This window comes from Macrobrachium nipponense, chromosome 18 (genome assembly GCF_015104395.2).
Source record: "Macrobrachium nipponense isolate FS-2020 chromosome 18, ASM1510439v2, whole genome shotgun sequence".
NCBI lineage: Eukaryota > Metazoa > Arthropoda > Malacostraca > Decapoda > Palaemonidae > Macrobrachium > Macrobrachium nipponense.
The window spans coordinates 30,482,655-30,500,832 of record NC_087211.1 but is presented as its reverse complement, the minus strand read 5'-3'; the positions used below and the strand labels follow the sequence as shown (position 1 = coordinate 30,500,832).

At 43.8% G+C, this 18,178-nt stretch overlaps 1 protein-coding gene across 1 annotated transcript in view; it reads left to right on the top strand.

Annotated features, from left to right (window-relative positions):
- LOC135196538 (E3 UFM1-protein ligase 1-like) overlaps window positions 1-18,178 on the top strand; it is a 234,187-nt gene that overhangs the window by 71,294 nt on the left and 144,715 nt on the right.

The following is an 18,178-nucleotide window of genomic DNA, read 5'->3' as shown; positions in this document are numbered from 1 at the left end:
ACAGCAGCCTAAAATAAAATTTTGCGGGTAGCGCTTCGATTGCTGTGTACTAAGTATACAGTGCCCCGCCCCTGACAGCAGTATTAGGAACGACTTAGCTAACCACCTCTTCTGTTTTCTGTCATGCTTGACTAACCATCAGGTGCTTACAGCAGCTTGTTCGTATTTTCCAGTTATTTACTGGATTTCAGTAGTATTACACAACCACCAGAACTTGTATTTCATAGCCTTCGAGCAGGATGAGTCTTCTCTTTGCTTTCATGTTATTACTTTATTTCACATTATCAACAAGCTGGCAAGTCGCAGGGAATAGTTTTGTTTAAAATAATTCTCGAATGTTACACCTCCATTTAAGCCAAAAACTTTTGCATTTATGATTTGCTTACTTGGTTAGGCTTCTTTTTGGCAAGTCACCTGTTTATAATTGCCTTTAAAAGTACTTCTTGAATGTTACACTATTCCATTCGGCCAAATACTTTTGCATTCATGATTTGTTTATTGGGCATAGGGTATATTTGCAAGCCACCGGTGAATAATTACTTTTAAAATAATTATTGAATGCGACACAATCCCTTTAGACCTAAACTTTTGCATGTTCTTATATGATTTACTTACCGGGCTTAGGCTACATGCAAGTCACCAGTTAATAATTGCCTTAAAGTAATTCTTGATATTACATTATTCCTTTAAGCCAAACATTTGGTTTTAGGATTTGTTTACCAGCCATAGGCTATTTGCAAGCCTCCGTTAATTAATAACCTTAAAGTAATTCTTGAATGTTACGACATTCTTTTAGCCCTAACATTTACAATTAGGATGAAACTTTTGTCATTGTTTTGTTCACCGAGCTGGGATACTCACCACTTTCCTCTGCAGAGGACTAAAAGTGTAGTGGTTGGAACGTAGTAAGGAGAGAATGTTGTTAATGTTTGGCTGTGGTGGACTTTAGGCAGAAATGTTCTTGTCAGTCGAGTATCGACTACTGGCTCTTGCTTCCACAGTACTTTGGAACGTTTGCATGATGCCGATAACCAGTTAATGGCATCTCTGGTAGGTATGTTCTGGCGCCATAACTAACTATTATCAGCACCTTATGGCACCAATAACCAAAACTCAGCCTGTTATGGGCACCATAAATTGCTTGATTTTTAATGATGCTAGACAAGTGCCATAAAACTGGATCACCATTAACTGAGTCTGCTGATAACCTGGGAATGCCTGTACGTACAGTAATCGATTATTTTGTAAATAATTTTTTTTCTTTTATAACTAATTTATTTTTACTAATTAGAGGATAAAAGCAATTGTTTTTCTACAATATTAGTGTTGAATTTGCTTTGATACTTTAATGGTAAAACTACATTTTTATATAAATTTATCTTTTATTTTAGAAGGTACATGTACATCTATGTTATCTTAAAATATATTCATGTCTGAATATATGAAATGCTAATTTGAATCATACATTTTATGCATGAGTTCATGCGATGATGCCAGAAATTGCTATAAAGATATAAAAAGCAGTCGGTAATTGATTACTGATTGATTATTTTTAATTTAAGTATGTAAGCAGTAACCGAGATGACCAAAAATCAGTGAGGCATCCACCTTTAACCTCCACCCACCACTGCATGCACAGGAGTGCCCACCACCTGCCTCCATCCTCCTCCTGCCTCCTCCCATACCAGCTAAGAGCGCACACCGCCTGGCACCAATTCATGTCACCTAGTGCCAGCTCTCTCCTACTACTAGTCCTATCTATTCATTTGCCTCCCATTCCTAACTCTCTCACTTCCATTCCCATACCTTTGCCAGCCTTTTATTTTTTGGTTATAATGAATTTATCCTTTTAATAGTGCTGTGCTGTGGAGGGGTGGGGCTACTTGTCCTCGATGCTCCCAGAAAATAGTGGCCCTGTCCCGTTCCCTGCACTGGGGAGAAGATATACTGGAGGTGCTAGTTATCAACAGACAGCCACTGGAAAGGCATCTTGCTGGATGGGTGGTGGAGGAGGTGGCTATGTGGCCCTTCAGATCTCCTAGACCTAAAGTCACTGTCCTGCTTCTCCGCACCAGGGAGAAGACATACTGGTGGCAGTTGAAGGGAGTCTTAGGGGATTGCCCCCTCAGTCAAACCTGTAGCCTATTCTCTGGTGTCAGCAGACAGCCACTGAAAAAGGCATCTTGATGGATGTGTAGTGAGAAGGTGGTTACTTGGCCCCTCAGATCTCCTAGACATAAAGTCATTGTTCTGCTCCTCTGCACTGGGGAGAAGACATACTGGCAGTTGAAGAGAGTCCAAGGGGGTTGCCCCCAATAGTTTTCCCCCCTCAGTCAAACTGCAGCCTCTTCATAGGTGTCGGCAGACAGCCACTGAAAAAATATCTTGATGGATGTGTAGCGAGAATGTGGCTATCTGGTGCCTCGGATCTCCTAGACCTAAAGTCATTGTCCTGCTCCTCTGCTCTGGGGAGAATACATGCTACTGGCAGTCAAAGGGAGTCCGAGGAGGTTGTCTCCGATAATTGCCCCCTCAGTCGAACCTGTAGTCTATTCCCAGGTGTTGACAGACAGCCACTGAAAAGGCGTCTTGATGGAGGTGCAGTGTTAGTCAGCCACTTGTTAGAGGTGTTGTGTTAGTCAGCCACTAGATAGGTATATCTTGCTTAGTGCTGCGATGTCAACAGTTTTGGATGGTTCATCCCCATCAGGAAGCGGTGGTGGTATTTTTCCTTTGCCTCTCAGCCTCTGAAGAGGCATACTACTGTTGCCAACAGTTCTCCACTGCTTGTCAGAGGTATAAGGATGCAGTGCATAACCCTCAACCCTCCTTCAGTTACAGTGTCTTGCCTCCAGCTCACCTTCAACAGTTGACCTGGGATAGTACCAATTCTCCTGATGAGCGTCAGGTGTTGGGACCTAAGTACTTGGACCTCTCTTGTATTGGGCATTTTTTGTCGACCACCAGTCTCTGTCCAGGTGCTCAGTGCCATCCGAGGTGCCACACCCCCTTGTACCAGTTCACTCAGTGCTTTCCACACCTCACCCAGTGCCAGTTGTTAGTACTTTGGTGCCAGCTGTTGGACGCTCAGCACCACCATCTCCTCATCCATCATCATAGACACAAGGAGATCTTTCGCAAGACACTGGTTGCCGCCACTTGGAGGATTGGATGGACTTCCTTAAGAGGAAGATGTCTGTTGCCAAGATTGGGGATCACTTCGTCATCCATCTCTTCTGATAATGAAGATCCAGACCATGACAGTGCTCTTGCCTCTTCATATTCTAGCCTTCTGAGGTATCTATTAGTGAATTTCCCAGACTTCGTTGTACCAGTGACTCCCAGTTCGCCTACTCCACTTTCCTCATGAGGAAACTTCCTTCTGATCCTTGCCTTCCCAAGTTAGTGCTCTCCTCTTCCTAGAAGAGATCCGGCAGTCAAGAGGGATAAAGGCAAAACTACTTTCACTTTTCCTCCATCTAAGATGCTGAAGAAGAGGTTTTGCTTTTATTCCACCAGGGAGGCTCCTTCCTTGGGAGTGTCTGCCTCCTCCCAGGGGGACTTCTCTGGCTTGGTCGACACAATTTGTTGTGCTACCTTTTCTTCAGCCAAGGTTTTCTTCTCTTCGCCTGATCTGGATTACATCGTGAGGAATATTTTTAAGGTGTTGGAAATATTCAGTGTCCTAGAATGGACAGTTTGTGCATTAGCCAGGAAGATTGAGGACTTCCCAGTACTTGCAGAGGACCTCTCTTCAGACTGGGTATGGGTCTTTTCTTTCATGCGCCTGGTAAGTCGTTTAGAGACAGTTTCGGATGAGTTAGCCTTGCTTTTGGCCTTGGCCATGGGGATCCTCAAAAAGTTGGAACTTTGGTGTTCTTTTGATACTAAAGGGGTGACAGTTACTCAGAAGTCACCCCTCATGTTTTCGCCCCTCAGTAAGCCATATTTGTTCCCTCAAGACACTATGAAGAAGGTTCTGTTTGTCCTACAGAAGAAATTGCCGCATGTCTTGCTAGCTTAGTCAGCTAAGCATTCCCAGGCAAGTTCTACTGCTCCTACTAAGGTTTTTTCGCCTCTGCAACATCGCTTTCTAGGAGGAAAGTTACGTCCTCAAGCGAGACCCCTCCAACCTTTGGCCCTCTTCAAAGTCCTTTAAAAATTCTTCCACCAAGACTTCTTCCAAGTGAGTCTCCAGTCCTTTGCGCTAGTTGTTGCGAGACTGTACCAATTTTTGGAGGAATGGAGTTGGAGGGGCAGAACCTTGGGTGGTTCAGGTTCTTCATAGAGACTACTCCATTCCTTTCAAGGAAAGAACCCCGTTTCCAAGACTCTCATCACCTTGAGAGCTTACTCTGCAGGGTTAGAGAGGGTTTTGTCTCTAGTGTAAGAAGTACAATCTGTGATCAGGTAAGTTCAAGGTCCTATCCAAGACCTGGATCCATTCTTTCTCTTTTAGATCATTACAGTCTTCCTTCACTACAAGGAGCCACCTGACATCTGTTGATTTCCTGATCTCCTGATGCCCAGCTCCTCTGGCACCAACGTATGCTCCTAGTGTCAACCAGCTCCCAAGCTCCTAACTTGCTTAGCACTCAGCTCCTCTGGCACCAGCCACAGCCTGGTGCTAACTCATGCTCCGATTGTCCACAAGCTACCGAGTCCCTAGATTGCCTGGCACCTAGCTCGTCTGGCTCTAGCTCTTGTTATAATCGCCCAGCAACGCTCCCCACCTTGGAAGTAGTAGAGAGAGCTCTCTGTCCAGTTAGAGTTTTTCAGGAATTCCATTTCTTCCTCTGTCTAAGCTTGTTCTCTTCCATTTTATATGGACTTCATTTTTGAGACACTCAGTGTTGCGGAGTGCTTGTTGCCTACTTTGAAGTGAAGCTAAGGACATCAGAACAGCCTCTACCGTATTAGTTTTCAGACTATATTTGCTCTTTATGCCCATTCTACTATCGACCTACTAGAAGTGTAAGCAATCTTAGCTTCTTGCTATATTTTTTATGAAAGCGTAGTGTCAAAATTTGTCAATACATGTAGACCATTTTTAGTGACTGGCATGGCATTGCGGAAGAAAGCAAAGGATGTTCTCCAAATATCTCTTCACCTTTTTGGTAACATGCTGAGTTTGGAGAGCCAGGGGGTACAATGTACCTGGAACACCCACCACTCTCAGTGGATGGGTCATGACTTTAGTTCAGTGTAGCAATGACTTTTTGTTATTGGGTACAAGATAGTCAATGATGGCTTGGATATTAACTTCTTTTGGAAGTACCTTACCATTTCCAATAGTATGTCCGAGGTATGTTACCCATTGCTTTACCAAAGTTGCTTTTTCCCAGGTTGACTGTGAGATTGCTGACCTTAATCTCTTAAATACTTCTTCAAGCTTTCTTAAGATGTTCTTCCCATGTTTTTTGTATAACCACAACGTCATCCAGGTATGCATGGGCTCCCCCTATGCCTTGGAGTACAGATTGGATTATTCGTTGAAATGTTGAAGGATCATTACACATACCGAATGGCATAACATTATGAATACAATCCAAAGGGGGTAATGAAGCTGGAGATTTCTTTAGCTCTGTCAATAAGTTCTGTTTGGTAGTGTCCTTTCATTAAATCAATCTGTGTGAGAAAGGTTGCATTACTGACATTATCAATGATGTCTGAAATTCTAGGCAAGGGGAAAGAATCTTTAATAGTAGCTGCATTAACTTTCCAGTAATCAGTACACATCCAGAACTTTCCATTAGGTTTTGATACCAATATGCATGGGGAAGCCCAAGGTGAAACACTAGGAGTAACCAGATTATGCTGTACTAAATAGTCTACTTCTAATGGAAATCCAAATACAGTAAAAATATTAAGTAACTGTTTGATAATTACTCTAGCAGAAATATTTTTAACTGAACAGCCATGGGAAAACGAGTAGTTGGACATATTAAAGTTAAAATGTATTCATTACCTTTTCTAGTCTTCTTTAAAGGTCCCACACAATCAATAATGACTATAGAGAAGGGTTCCTTTGGTACAGAAATAGGTATGAGGGGTGCTGGAGGTATTGTCTGGTTAGGTTTTCCTACTTGTTGGCAGGTGGCACAAGCTTTGACAAAAACTAGGACATCTTTCTTCACTCCAAGCCAGTAGAAATCCTCTGCTAGTCGTTGGTATGTTTTGATTATTCCAAGATGGCAGTTGTCAGTATGGGCCAAGTCCAACAAAGATTGTCGCTAGACCTTAGGTACCACCAGCTGGAATTTATCACGCCAGTTATCTTGAAAAGACATCTTAGGAGATCTGTAATGTTTCATAAGGACTATTTTCTAGATAAAAGTAAGGAGTTTTACACTCTTCTTCTGATCTGTCTTTAACCTTCTCAAACAACTGTTGAATAGAATTATCTACCTGTGCTTTCTCAAAATCATCAGCAGGAATGTTAAGCATGTCAGTTGCCTTACTTACTTGCTAGGGACAGATTTACTGGGTATGACACCACTCTTAGATTCTCCTTGAGATGCTTGTGACCTAGTTACAATGTTACACTGGGCCTCAACATATGTTTCAGGAGATTGTATTATCAGATTGGTATGTACCTTACCTTTGGCCAAATCATTACCCATCAAAATGTCCACCTCTTTGCAAGGGAATTCCTTATCCAAGTAGGCAACTTCCACTATTCCATCTGTATAAGACTAATTTAAGTAATTGTTACAAGGGGAAGTACCGATTCACTTGTAAGATCCAAAACTGTGATGAACCTGTTTGTGGTAGTAAAGAAGGATTTCATATTAGAACTTACAATATACAATAGTTTTACTTGATACTGAATCACGAAGAATTGTAACAGGTTACCTTACCCTGACACTTGAAGTAATCAAAACCATCTTCCTTGATTGCACAATGCATCGTCCTATGTTCAGTTGGTTTAGATTTTTCATTTTTCCCGGTATTAGGTGAAGAGCTTTTTTAGGAGGAGTTTGTTGGTGAGAACTTTTACACCGAGGTTAAGGACAGTCTTGAATTAAATATTTAGTCCACATTTCCTTACAAAATGAACATACCTTATAATCGATGAAAGTTTTCTGTTTATGGTGTCCTTTATGAATTAGGGAGTATTCATCCACCAACAAAGCTTCTTCCTCTTTTTTCCTCGTTCCTTAATGTAGATAGCAATGTTAATTGGTATCTTACGCAAGAATTCTTCTAACAACAGGAGAGACTTCAAATCTTCGAAGTTACTAATACCTGCCCCCCTTGTCCACCATTTTCTGTATCATGCTTATCTCAGATTACAAATTCCCAGGAAAGTTTGGTTGGGTGTCTTGAATGTACTGCGGAATGTCTGCCGATACCCTTCCGCTGTAATAGAATAAGCATCTAAAAAGGGATTTTGACGAAGGAAAAATCTATTTCTGGGCAATGACCTGTGTCGCCCCGTGAAATGGTTCCTTTGATACTATTTCCAAGGTATAAATAATGCTATTCATCCCAGAGAAAAAGAGAAACAATATAATGCCTAGATAAATGGCTCGCTCACCTTTAATAAAGGTGTCGGTATAGATAAAGAGCGAGTGGATACCACTACCAGAGGTCCCTTGCCATTTAGCTTCTTCCTTCAACAACACCCCAACCACGGAGGAGCCGAACTATAGTCCTCGCTACCCTCTACTACTACCGCGAGCGCCTGCGACGCCTGTGACGTCATTCCTGAACATAGCATCCAAGCTTGGGGTAAGCAAGGAGAGGAATACTAACTACAGGGTGGGATTTCACGGGGCGACACAGGTCATTGCCCAGAAATAGATTTTTCCTTTGTCAAAATCCCTTTTCTGGGCTTAGCCTGTGTTGCCCCGTGAAATAGTGCCAGAGAATTGGATTCACCAAGCTTGGGGGACTGCACAGATACTAAGAAGGTATAAAACAAACACCTGTAAGGTTAATGGTATAATGATCAACTTAAAGATACAAGGTCTTACAAAGTATAACTTAACTGTAGGTATCTTAAAATTACTAGATTAATAATCTTAAAGGTAAATAGCCTATGACTTAAGAGTAATTAAATATAAATAAGTAGGCTTTAGTAAAAATACAAGTTGACACATATGCAATAACACAAATGGACAGAGTCCCAAGCAAAAAACAATGAATGAAGCAACTACATCCAAGGCAAAATATATACACTAGAGGCGACCTAACTACCGTATATTTCGGCGTATAAGTCGACCCTTTAGCCCCAAAAAATCATGCCAAAATTAGGGGGTCGACTTATCTACCGGTAACAAAAAGTGAATCTTTATTATTTTGGCATATCGGTATAGGAATCCAGGCTTTAAAGTTGGCTAATAACAATGACAGCCTTGTTGAGGTAACTATGTATGTAAATACCAGTATTAAAAACATTTCACACTGTAATACGACAATAATAATCATTAGAAACATCCATTACCTTAAATAAAATTAAACAAATCAAAGTAACTTGAAGAAACCCCAATCGCACAGCAAGTGTAAACATTGCGTAGCTATTTGTAGTACAGTAACTGAGAAGGATGCGTTCACTCTGACAGTTTTGTATTTACCGGGGTATTGTTCAAAAACATTTTATGGTATGAAATCTTTACTTATCACTTTAAATAAAATAAAAAAAAATTGTATTTAATAGTAAATATGTATTTAAAATCCTTCAAAAGTACTTGAGTCATCGTCACTTGAATTAAACAATTCATCAGACAAATTATCATTCGCGGTTTCATCAGGATCCCAGTTTGAATCTGGTGAATCAACTGCAGGTTCGTTTTCCCTCAAATGAGCCTGTTTATGCCATAGAAGAACCAATGGTCAAGGAATATTCCAACATAATAATAAAATACCAGCACGTCGTTTTAGCAACCCAATCAAAACATTAACTTGAGTGACAGTTTGTACATACATATATACGTAGGCTGTTATGCAGCGTTAGTTAGCGCTCTGTTTGTTTACATTACACTCGAGTAACGTATCTTTCGTTTTCGTCCGTTTCTCACAATTAATATTTGCCGGTATTCATCTTTTATATATTCACAGATTTGTTAATATACCGAGTATATTACCTGTATTTCTTATGGTAAGTAGAGCAACATATGTACCGTAATAACATTCAGGTTATTTTATATGATACGTTTTACCCTGCTGCTTATTTTGAGCGTACGGTTGGCCTCACATTTTATAGGTCGACTAATATACCCGATATTAGTTAAAATCATAAAAATTTACTCAGAATGTTCGGGGGGTCGACTTATACGCCGAAATATACGGTAAGTAAGGGTGCAATGAGGCAGGCAGAAGGGAAGGTTACAAGAAAAAGTGACAGAAATTCATGCAATGTCAGGAGAAACTGTGTTTCCAGCTGCCACTGCTGAGAATTTGAGGGCTTCCAAAGATTTTTAGTAGTGGCGTTTAAAAACTGTCGGAGATTTCCAGCCTGTATATTTCTTAAGATCGTCAAAATTTATATGTTGAAAGTAATTAATAGAGGTGGCCACTGCCCTAACATCATGGGCACGAGGAAAGGAATCCGGGTTGGCCTGTTTAATGAAATATAAAATTTGTTGTCTGATCCCTTTTAGGGAAATTGTACCACCTTTTTCCCTAATGAACAACGGACCTGAGGATCTTAAGGTTGTTCTATGCAAGTAAGCCCTCAAGGAGTTAACAGGACATAGAGAGTTGTCATGGGGAAGTGGTAGGATTTTCCATGAGGACCACCTGTCCTGTGGGTCTTCATTTTTGGCCAGAAAGTGACGATCTGGGGATAGGAGAACTTCCCCTGAGGGAAGGAACTCAATGTGGCCTGGCTCCCTTGATAAGGCTGACAGCTCTGAGATTCTGGCTCCTGGGGCTAGACTTAGTAAAAATAAAGTTTTCCTCAGGAGAGTAGTGTAATTACATGAATCATTATCGATTTCTGAGGCCAGTTTGAGAACATCATTTAGAAACCAAGAAACTGACCTAGGTCTCTCAGAGGGTCTAAGTCTAGCACAAGCTTTCGGAATAGAGGAAAAGTAAGAATCCGTAAGATCTATACTAAAACCAAACTGGAAGATCTTTTTAAGAGCTGATTTGGTAGTAGTAATAGTGCTTGCTGCCAGACCCTTCTCGAATAATGACCTAAAGAAGGATATGGCCAAATTTGTGGTCTTGATTTGCGTGTCTGAGTCTTTAAGAAACACTGCTAGTTTCTTAACAGACGAGTCATATTGACGCAATGTAGATTCCCTTTTATCTGATTCCAAGAATGTAATATTCTGGGGATCGATGTCCGCATTCCTACGAGCCGCAAACTTCATGAAATCCATAAAGTTAGGGTTTCCTGAATTCTTGAGGAAGCGGACACAGTCCGAGTTTGCACTAACTGGGTTAGTTTGGGATTGGGAATCCGTAGAGGTCGGAGTCCCAATTCTAGAAGTAGAGGGAACCAATTGCTCTTGGGCCAGTTGGGGGCTACTAGAGCCACCCGGCCCTTGAATGACCTGAGTTTGTTCAGTACTTTCAGAAGAAGATTCACTGGAGGGAATAGGTAAATCTTTTTCCATGCATTCCAATCTAGGGCCATAGCGTCTGTGGCATAGGCCAGAGGGTCCAGGTTGGGTGCCACATAACAAGGAAGTTTGTGATTGGACTCCGTGGCAAAGAGGTCCAGCTGAAGACCCGGAACCTGTTGACAGATCCAAGTGAACGAGTTTTTGTCTAACACCCATTCCGATTCCAACAGGACGGAGCAAGATAGAGCGTCTGCTACTACGTTTTTCACTCCTGCTAGGTGAGTGGCTGACATGTGCCATTTGTTCCTGTCCACCAGAGAGAAAATGGCTATCATGACGTGATTCAGGTGGCTTGACTTGGATCCGCCCCTGTTGTTTAGGCAGTGGACTACTACTGCCAACGGTGATCTAGGACTAGCTTGACATGTGACCTCTTGGATGGTTGAAGCCATTTCAGAGTGAGAAACACTGCCATGGCTTCCAGTACATTGATATGTAGCTGGCGGAATGGTGGGGACCTGGTTCCCTGGACCTTTTTGTACTGAGAGTAACCTCCCCACCCGGTTAGTGAGGCGTCCGTGTGGATCACTAAAGACGGCGGGGGAAACTGAAGGAGTACTGCTTTTGATAGATTGCTTATCTCCGTCCAGAGGCGGAGACGCTTTCGTAAGATCGCTGGGATAGAAGCTAACCTGTCCCGGGATCTGCAGTTCGCTTTGGAACGCCAAACCCTGTTTATATCCTTGAGTTTGGCTTTCAAGAGGATGTCTGTGACTGAGGCAAACTGGAGTGAGAACAGGATTCTTTCCTGACTCCTCCGGGATGTCTGATGTTGTTTGAGAAATTGCCTTGTGGATTTTGCTATTTCTTTCCTTTTCAGCGACGGAATTGATAGAGTGTGTGATTATAAGTCCCACTGAAGGCCTAACCACTGGAATTGAGATTCCGGTGTTAGTCTGGACTTGGTTCTGTTTATTTGGAAACCTAGGTGTTCTAGAAACTTGATTACATTGACCGTTGCTTTCTTGCACTCTTCGGGGTCTTTTGCCCAAATGAGCCAATCGTCCAGATAAGCCACTAGCATGATTCCGTGTCCTCAATTCTTGGACGACCGCTTCCGCCAACTTTGTAAAGACCCTGGGGGCAATGTTGAGCCCGAACGGCATTACTTTGAAGGAATAAGACTTGTTTCCTAGTTTGAAGCCTAGGAATGGCTGGAAGTGTCTGGCTATGGGAACATGATAGTAGGCATCTGTAAGATCTATAGAGGTTGTGACGGCCCCACGGGGAAGTAAGGTCCGTACCTGTGAAACGGTCAGCATCCTGAACTTGTAGCAATGAATGAATAAGTTCAGATGGGACAAGTCTAGGATAATTCTTCGCTTTTCTGAGTCTTTCTTTGGCACGCTGAACAAGCATCCTTGAAACTTTAAATTCTTGACTCTTGAGACTAGTACTCCTTTGAGAATGAGATCTCGAGTATACTCTATCAATTCCGTAGTTGGTTTCTGATGGAAATTTTTGGTTGGAGGAGGGCCCTCCAGCCAACTCCAACCCAGACCTTTGGTCACTATGCTTTGAGCCCAAGGGCTGAACCTTCACTGGTGGCAGAAGAGATACAGTCTCCCTCCTACCTTGGGACTCTCACTGCTGGCTTGCCGAGGGACGACCGCCACGCGTTCCCCGGAAGCCTCTGCCTCTACTTGCGGCTCTGCCGGATCCTCTATGACAAGAGGCGCCCCTAGCTCTGCTGCCTCTAGCAAACCTGTTGAATGGCTGAAAGGTCTGTGCTTCAAAGGTCGGATTGTAGGCCGGAGAGACTGCAAAGGAGGTGGAAGGTTGGGGCTGTTGGGACTGAGGAGTCAGGAACAAGAACTGCTGCTGACTCTTGGAGGGTGCGTGCTGCTGTCCCTGAGGCACCTGTACTGCCTGGACTAGTCCCTGTTGAGGAGCCTGGAAGGGCTGAAACTTCCTTGGCTTCTTCTTGGTCCTAGGGTTCGAGCTGGAGGATTCTGGCTTCCTCTTTGCCACTAGGCCCCACCTGACCTTGAGGCTCTGGTTGACCTTCGAGGCCTCGTGCAGGACCTCTGCCACCACTGGAGCAGGGAAGAGGTCCGTCCCCCAAATTGAGGAAGCAATGAGCTTGTTGGGCTCATGTCGGATGGTAGCTTCTGCCAGGACATGCTTCCTACAGTTCCTCCTTGCGACTAGAAAGTCGTAAAGGTCACACTGCACGGTGTGCAGCATTCCCTTTGCCGTGACTTTGAATAACGGCTCTTGCTGGTAAACAAGAGCCGTCATCTCTGCTGTTGTCATGGAGGAGAGGGATCTCGCCAACCTGGTCCAGGTGTCGAACTCCGTCTGGATGAGAGAGTCCGACAACCTGGGAAGTCTCTCACTAAAGAGAGTGGTGGCACAATCAGGCTTAAGCTTGCCTACTGAGAAGGTGGGCACTGCCCCCTCAAAGTAGGTATCAGAACCCGGGATCAGGAGAGAGGTGGGTTCTGTCTCCCGGAGTTGAGGCATAGGCTCGTCCCTAAGAGCCGCCTGGAAGGTCGCTTCCACTACCTTAAGGGTAAGTGGTAGCGGAGTGCCTTCCACCGGTGTGAAGATGGGGAAAGGGCTTCTGAATGCCATAATGCGGGAGTTCTCACACTCCCACTCTTCCAGGCTCCTCAGCCAAGTTTGTTGAGCCTGTTCCTGAGGGAGGATCACCATCTCCTTGGGCACTTTGTCTTCCCTCATCATGGCTGCGTCTGTTAGACGGACGTAGCCCATGAATTGGGGGTTGAAAGTCATGAGGATAGAACTCGAAGTCTTCCAGCCTTCGAGTTCCAATGCCCTCAATTGACAGCATCCCGTTGACAAAGGGAGCATGTGCTGCAATCCTCCAGGGGTTGGCAGCTTTGAAGTCCGGCAGTAGGCGGGAGTCTGGCATGAGAGAGGGTGGTAGCACCTGCACGGACTGTGAAGGTCCTGCCGCGATCGTGTCCCTAATGCCTGTCATGGCGTTCTCCTGAGCCGTCAGTCGCTCCGCTAGGGACTGGATTGACTGACCAGAGGCCTCCACCGAGCTTGTCAGCTGGGAGAGTATCGAGTCGAACTTGGCGTTCACCAAGTCCCCCACGACATCCCCCATCTTCTCCAAGATGTTGGCGGAGAAAGCTTCGGCGGCGAAGGGGGTGCCTGAGCCCTCTCCTTCCGAGACCTGTGCTTAGGGGATCTTGGACGCGCGGACCGAAAGAACGCTGCCCAACCCTCGAACTGACGCCGTCCGGGACGGGGATGGGGAACCGGGATACTGGCGTCAGTTGAGGGAGCTGACTTCCTTGGCAAGGACTTCACTAGCTTGCTGGAAGGTTTCACCTTGGGGATCACGGAAGAAGTCTTGGGACGAACTGCCTGCTGCTTCTCCGTGAATCCCCGGAAAGAAGTGGAAGAAGAAAGGTCAGGAGAAGGAGAAGGAGAGGAGCTCAGGGAAAGACCCTGAGTCCCCACAGAACCTGCCTCTGCTACACCCTTACCTGTGCCCATGGAGTCTATAGCCATGGGCTCAACATCTAAATTGAGGGCCGCCACGTCCTCTGCGACGTCCTTGGAGAAGTTGTCCTCCACTGGGAGCAAAACCAGGGCTTGGATCCCGGCGATGAGTGGAGCAGCCACTAGGGGGTCAACCACCAACCCCTTCTTCGCTCCTGGGAAGATGAGGTCCGCCATGTCCTGGGCCAGGATATAGGGGCGGCCCTTCGAGGAGTTCCTCCCGAAGCCCCCGACCCAGGCCTTGAGCGAAAGCAGAGCCGCATTCTTCCCTTCGACAGAGCCCTGCAAAGAGAGGGTTAGAATTAGAGAGGGAACGACGAGGTCGAGACTGAATCAGGTAAAGTTAGTATGAATACGTATGACAGTATGTAAAAATATCACTATATTCAAAGAACGCTCGCGGTGGAGAGAAATACTTACTACAGTGGAGGCTTTGCCCACTAGGGCATAACAAGTAAGGCACCCTTCATGGTGCCACACCAGGAAGTCATCGACCCGTACTGCGCATCCGGCATGGGAGCGGCAAACCTGTGGCCGCATGGGTCCTACAAGACTGCATTACAACCAACCCCCTGGCAACACAAGACCTGTAAGTCAAAGGATACATGAGTACCAATGACAACCTCCGGGGAGGTACAAAACAAGTGTCATATTCGTGGGCGCCGGAGTGGAGCCGATGAGTAAGGATTATATATAGTAAGTAAGTAACATGTAATATTCATGCCGGAGTGAGTCCGGAGACACATATAAAGCATAAATAAATGGTACATGAAACTGCGTATGGTTATAACATAAAGTGGTCATGGGGGGGAAACTGTCCCAATGTTAAACTTCCCCCGAGTTAACACGTTAAAAGGGGGGGGTGAGCTAGCTCCGCTGGGGCCGGAGCAGGACAAACCATGTTAACAAAAGACTACTCGAGCTCTCGGAACGTGAAACCAGAAAAGGATAACATGAGACAGAACCCCTCGGAGTGAAACTCCGGACCGTATATGATGATAATAATAATAATATCATAAAAATATATCATATGTATGAGTGTGCGCTATACATGAAATGGACGGACTAAAGGGGGGGAGGGCCCCGGAGTAGGGTCAAGGCTCAAAATCTCTCTCTCTCTCTCTCGTAGAACAGTCCAGTGGTGGCCGGAGCTGAGACCGCCGGAGCGGTTAAAGTGAGCGAGAGAGAGAGGGGGCGGTGGGAGGGGGAGGCATGGAGGGGGAATCCTTCTCCCTTCGTGCCCGAAGGCTGACCGAGGTACGGTAAGGGAGAGGGATGGCCCCGAGCCTCGAGCCAAGCGACTGAGAGCGTCAGCCCTGAATGTGGAGGGTCTCCTCCCTACTACCCCCGTGAGTCTCCCCCTCTCATGCAGACTCAGAAGCTAGCTATGAGCGACGAGTCATCACCCATTAGCGTGGGTGGGCAAGGTGCGGAGGGGGCGATGAGGGGGGGTGGAACCCAACACAGGGTGGCTCTCTGCGATCAACCAACGGCCCTCCCGGCCAGGTGATCATACACGTGGTGGTGAAGGCTAGGCGATACAGAGGACCATAGGCCGACCAAGACGAACATAGCCGCACAATACCATAAAAATAATCATTATGCAAACAAGATATAATAGTTAGGCTAACACGGGGAAAGAAGAAATAAAATTAGAACGAGAGAAAGCATGTCCAGAGAGGTAGGCTAATCGCCAATCTGATGATTGGGGTATGCTAGCCTAACCCAAGCTGCTAGTCAGTATGTCGTAATAAATCGAGAACAGGAGACTAGGGGCAAGGACTAAAACGATAGAACACAGCCCTAACGTATCTAAATAAATAACTCCTAAGCGAAACGGAATCTGCTTGGCTAGGCTAAGGTCCGAAACGTGCGGTTGGAGTGGGGTCCCCGTGAAGGCCAGACTAAAAATTATCAAGCTAACTGCATGAAAACAATATCAAATAGTCATCGATATCATAAAAATACTGCTGGAAGGTAATTCTGATGGTATGGGAGACCAAAAGAATATCTAGACCGGAGAAGCCGGCGCGGGAACGATGACGCTCCCGTTACCTTATCTCCTACTAAATTATCAAAACAAGGGAGATCTTCATAAAATGAGATCTAGAAACCTTAAAGCAGTACTTAACTTAGAAGCAGAAGCTGAAGACATCTTGAAATTCCTGAAATAAGGCGATCGCACAGCACAAAGAAAGCAAAGCGTGTGGTGTCGACGACAGCTATCAAAGGAATGACGTCACAGGCGTCGGAAGCGCTCACGGTAGTAGTAGAGGGTAGCAAGGACTGTAGTTCGGCTCCTCCGTAGTTGGGGTGTTGTTGAAGGAAGAAGCTAAATGGCAAGGGACCCCTGGTAGTGGTATCCACTCGCTCTTTATCTATAACGACACCTTTATTAAAGGTGAGCGAGCCATTTATCTTGGCATTATATTGTTTCTCTTTTTCCCTAGGATGAATAGCATTATTTATACCTTGGAAATAGTATCAAAGGAACCATTTCACGGGGCGACACAGGTCATTGCCCAGAAATAGCTTTTTTCAAAATATCATAGTCATCCTCAGAAATCATCTGAGTTACAATATGCTCTGCTTGTCCTGTGAAAGAACTTCTAATTATCAGTACCCATTTATCCTTAGGCCATGCTAAGGTCTTGGCAGTTTCTTCAAACACCACAAAGAAATTTTCAGGTTCTTGTTCGTTAAACACAAGTAAGAGTTTCTTAACCCTAGAGACATTGAAAGGTTCAGGAATATCCTTTTCCTCCTGTTTTTCTTGCAATCTTATCTTAGCTAGCCCATGTTCTTTTTCTAATTCTGCTTTCTGCTTAGTCTTTTTGCTGATTCTATTTTTATTCTCTCTGTTATTTCTAGTTTTACCTTTTCTAGCTCTATTTGCTCCTGTTCTTTCTGTAATTCTGCCTTAGGTAGCTCACGTTCTTTCTCCAATTCTGTCTGAACTAGTGTTTCTGCTGATTCTATTTTTATTCTCTCTAATTCTATCTGTAATTTTAAAACTTCTACAGCCGAATCTTTCTTATTTATTATAGTTAAGGGCCAATATTATTTCACATCATCCTGTGAAAATATATTTTTGTCTATCAGGCATTTCACAATTAAACCTAAGATTTTTTTTTCACAGCACCTGTCGGTACACTAAACTTATCAGCAATGGCTAAAGCCAACAAATAGAATGAGACCATCTCTATGTGATACTTAGGGAAATGTATATACCTGTAATTCCTAGACTTCCATAGATTACAAGTAGTAATGGGATTTTTCAATGCCCGAGACATTAGCGTTATAACTAACTGAAATGATACCTGTGTAAGGTTATTACCTAATTAGTACAAGTATAAAACTAGACTAAATCTCTGAGATACCTATGAAAAGGTATGTACCTGTAATTCCTAGACTTCCCTAGATTACAAGTAATGGGATTTCAATACCTGTGACGTAATGTGTTATCTCGTAAGTGCCGAATAGGGCGTAGAGATTCATTCAAAACTGTAATGAGAAGTTAGGAGAAAAACTAGGCTGGCTTTATATGCCATGAAACCTAATTACACAATTGTTTCATTAAACTCTAGCTCTCCAGTACAAACTCAACTTAACACTTACGATATTAATGAAATGAGATCGTTTCCTATTTTTTTTATGTATTCTATTTCTTGGTCAAGATATTGTGGACTCGTGATACGCAAAGCACGTAGGAACATAGAAGAAAAAATTGAAATTTTGATATTAAGATGGTGGCCAGAATAAAAATGTACATATGTTAAATTATTTGTGGGTTTTCTATAAATACTGAATTTACATTGGAAAGATTCTCTATGTATTAATACATCTAGGAAAGGGATGACATTGTTATTTTCAATTTCAACAGTGAATTTATGGATGGCACTAAATTATTCAATTTAGACAATAAATCATTTACATCGATACCAACAGGTAAGACTACTAAGATGTCATCTACATATCTGAACCATTTTAAGGGGACAAGTGTGATATTTGGGAGGTGTTGTCTTTCAAAAAATTCCATATACTATAAATTTGAAAGGAGGTGATAAAGGGTTACACCCATGGCCATACCAAATATTTGTTGGTAATGTTTTCCATTA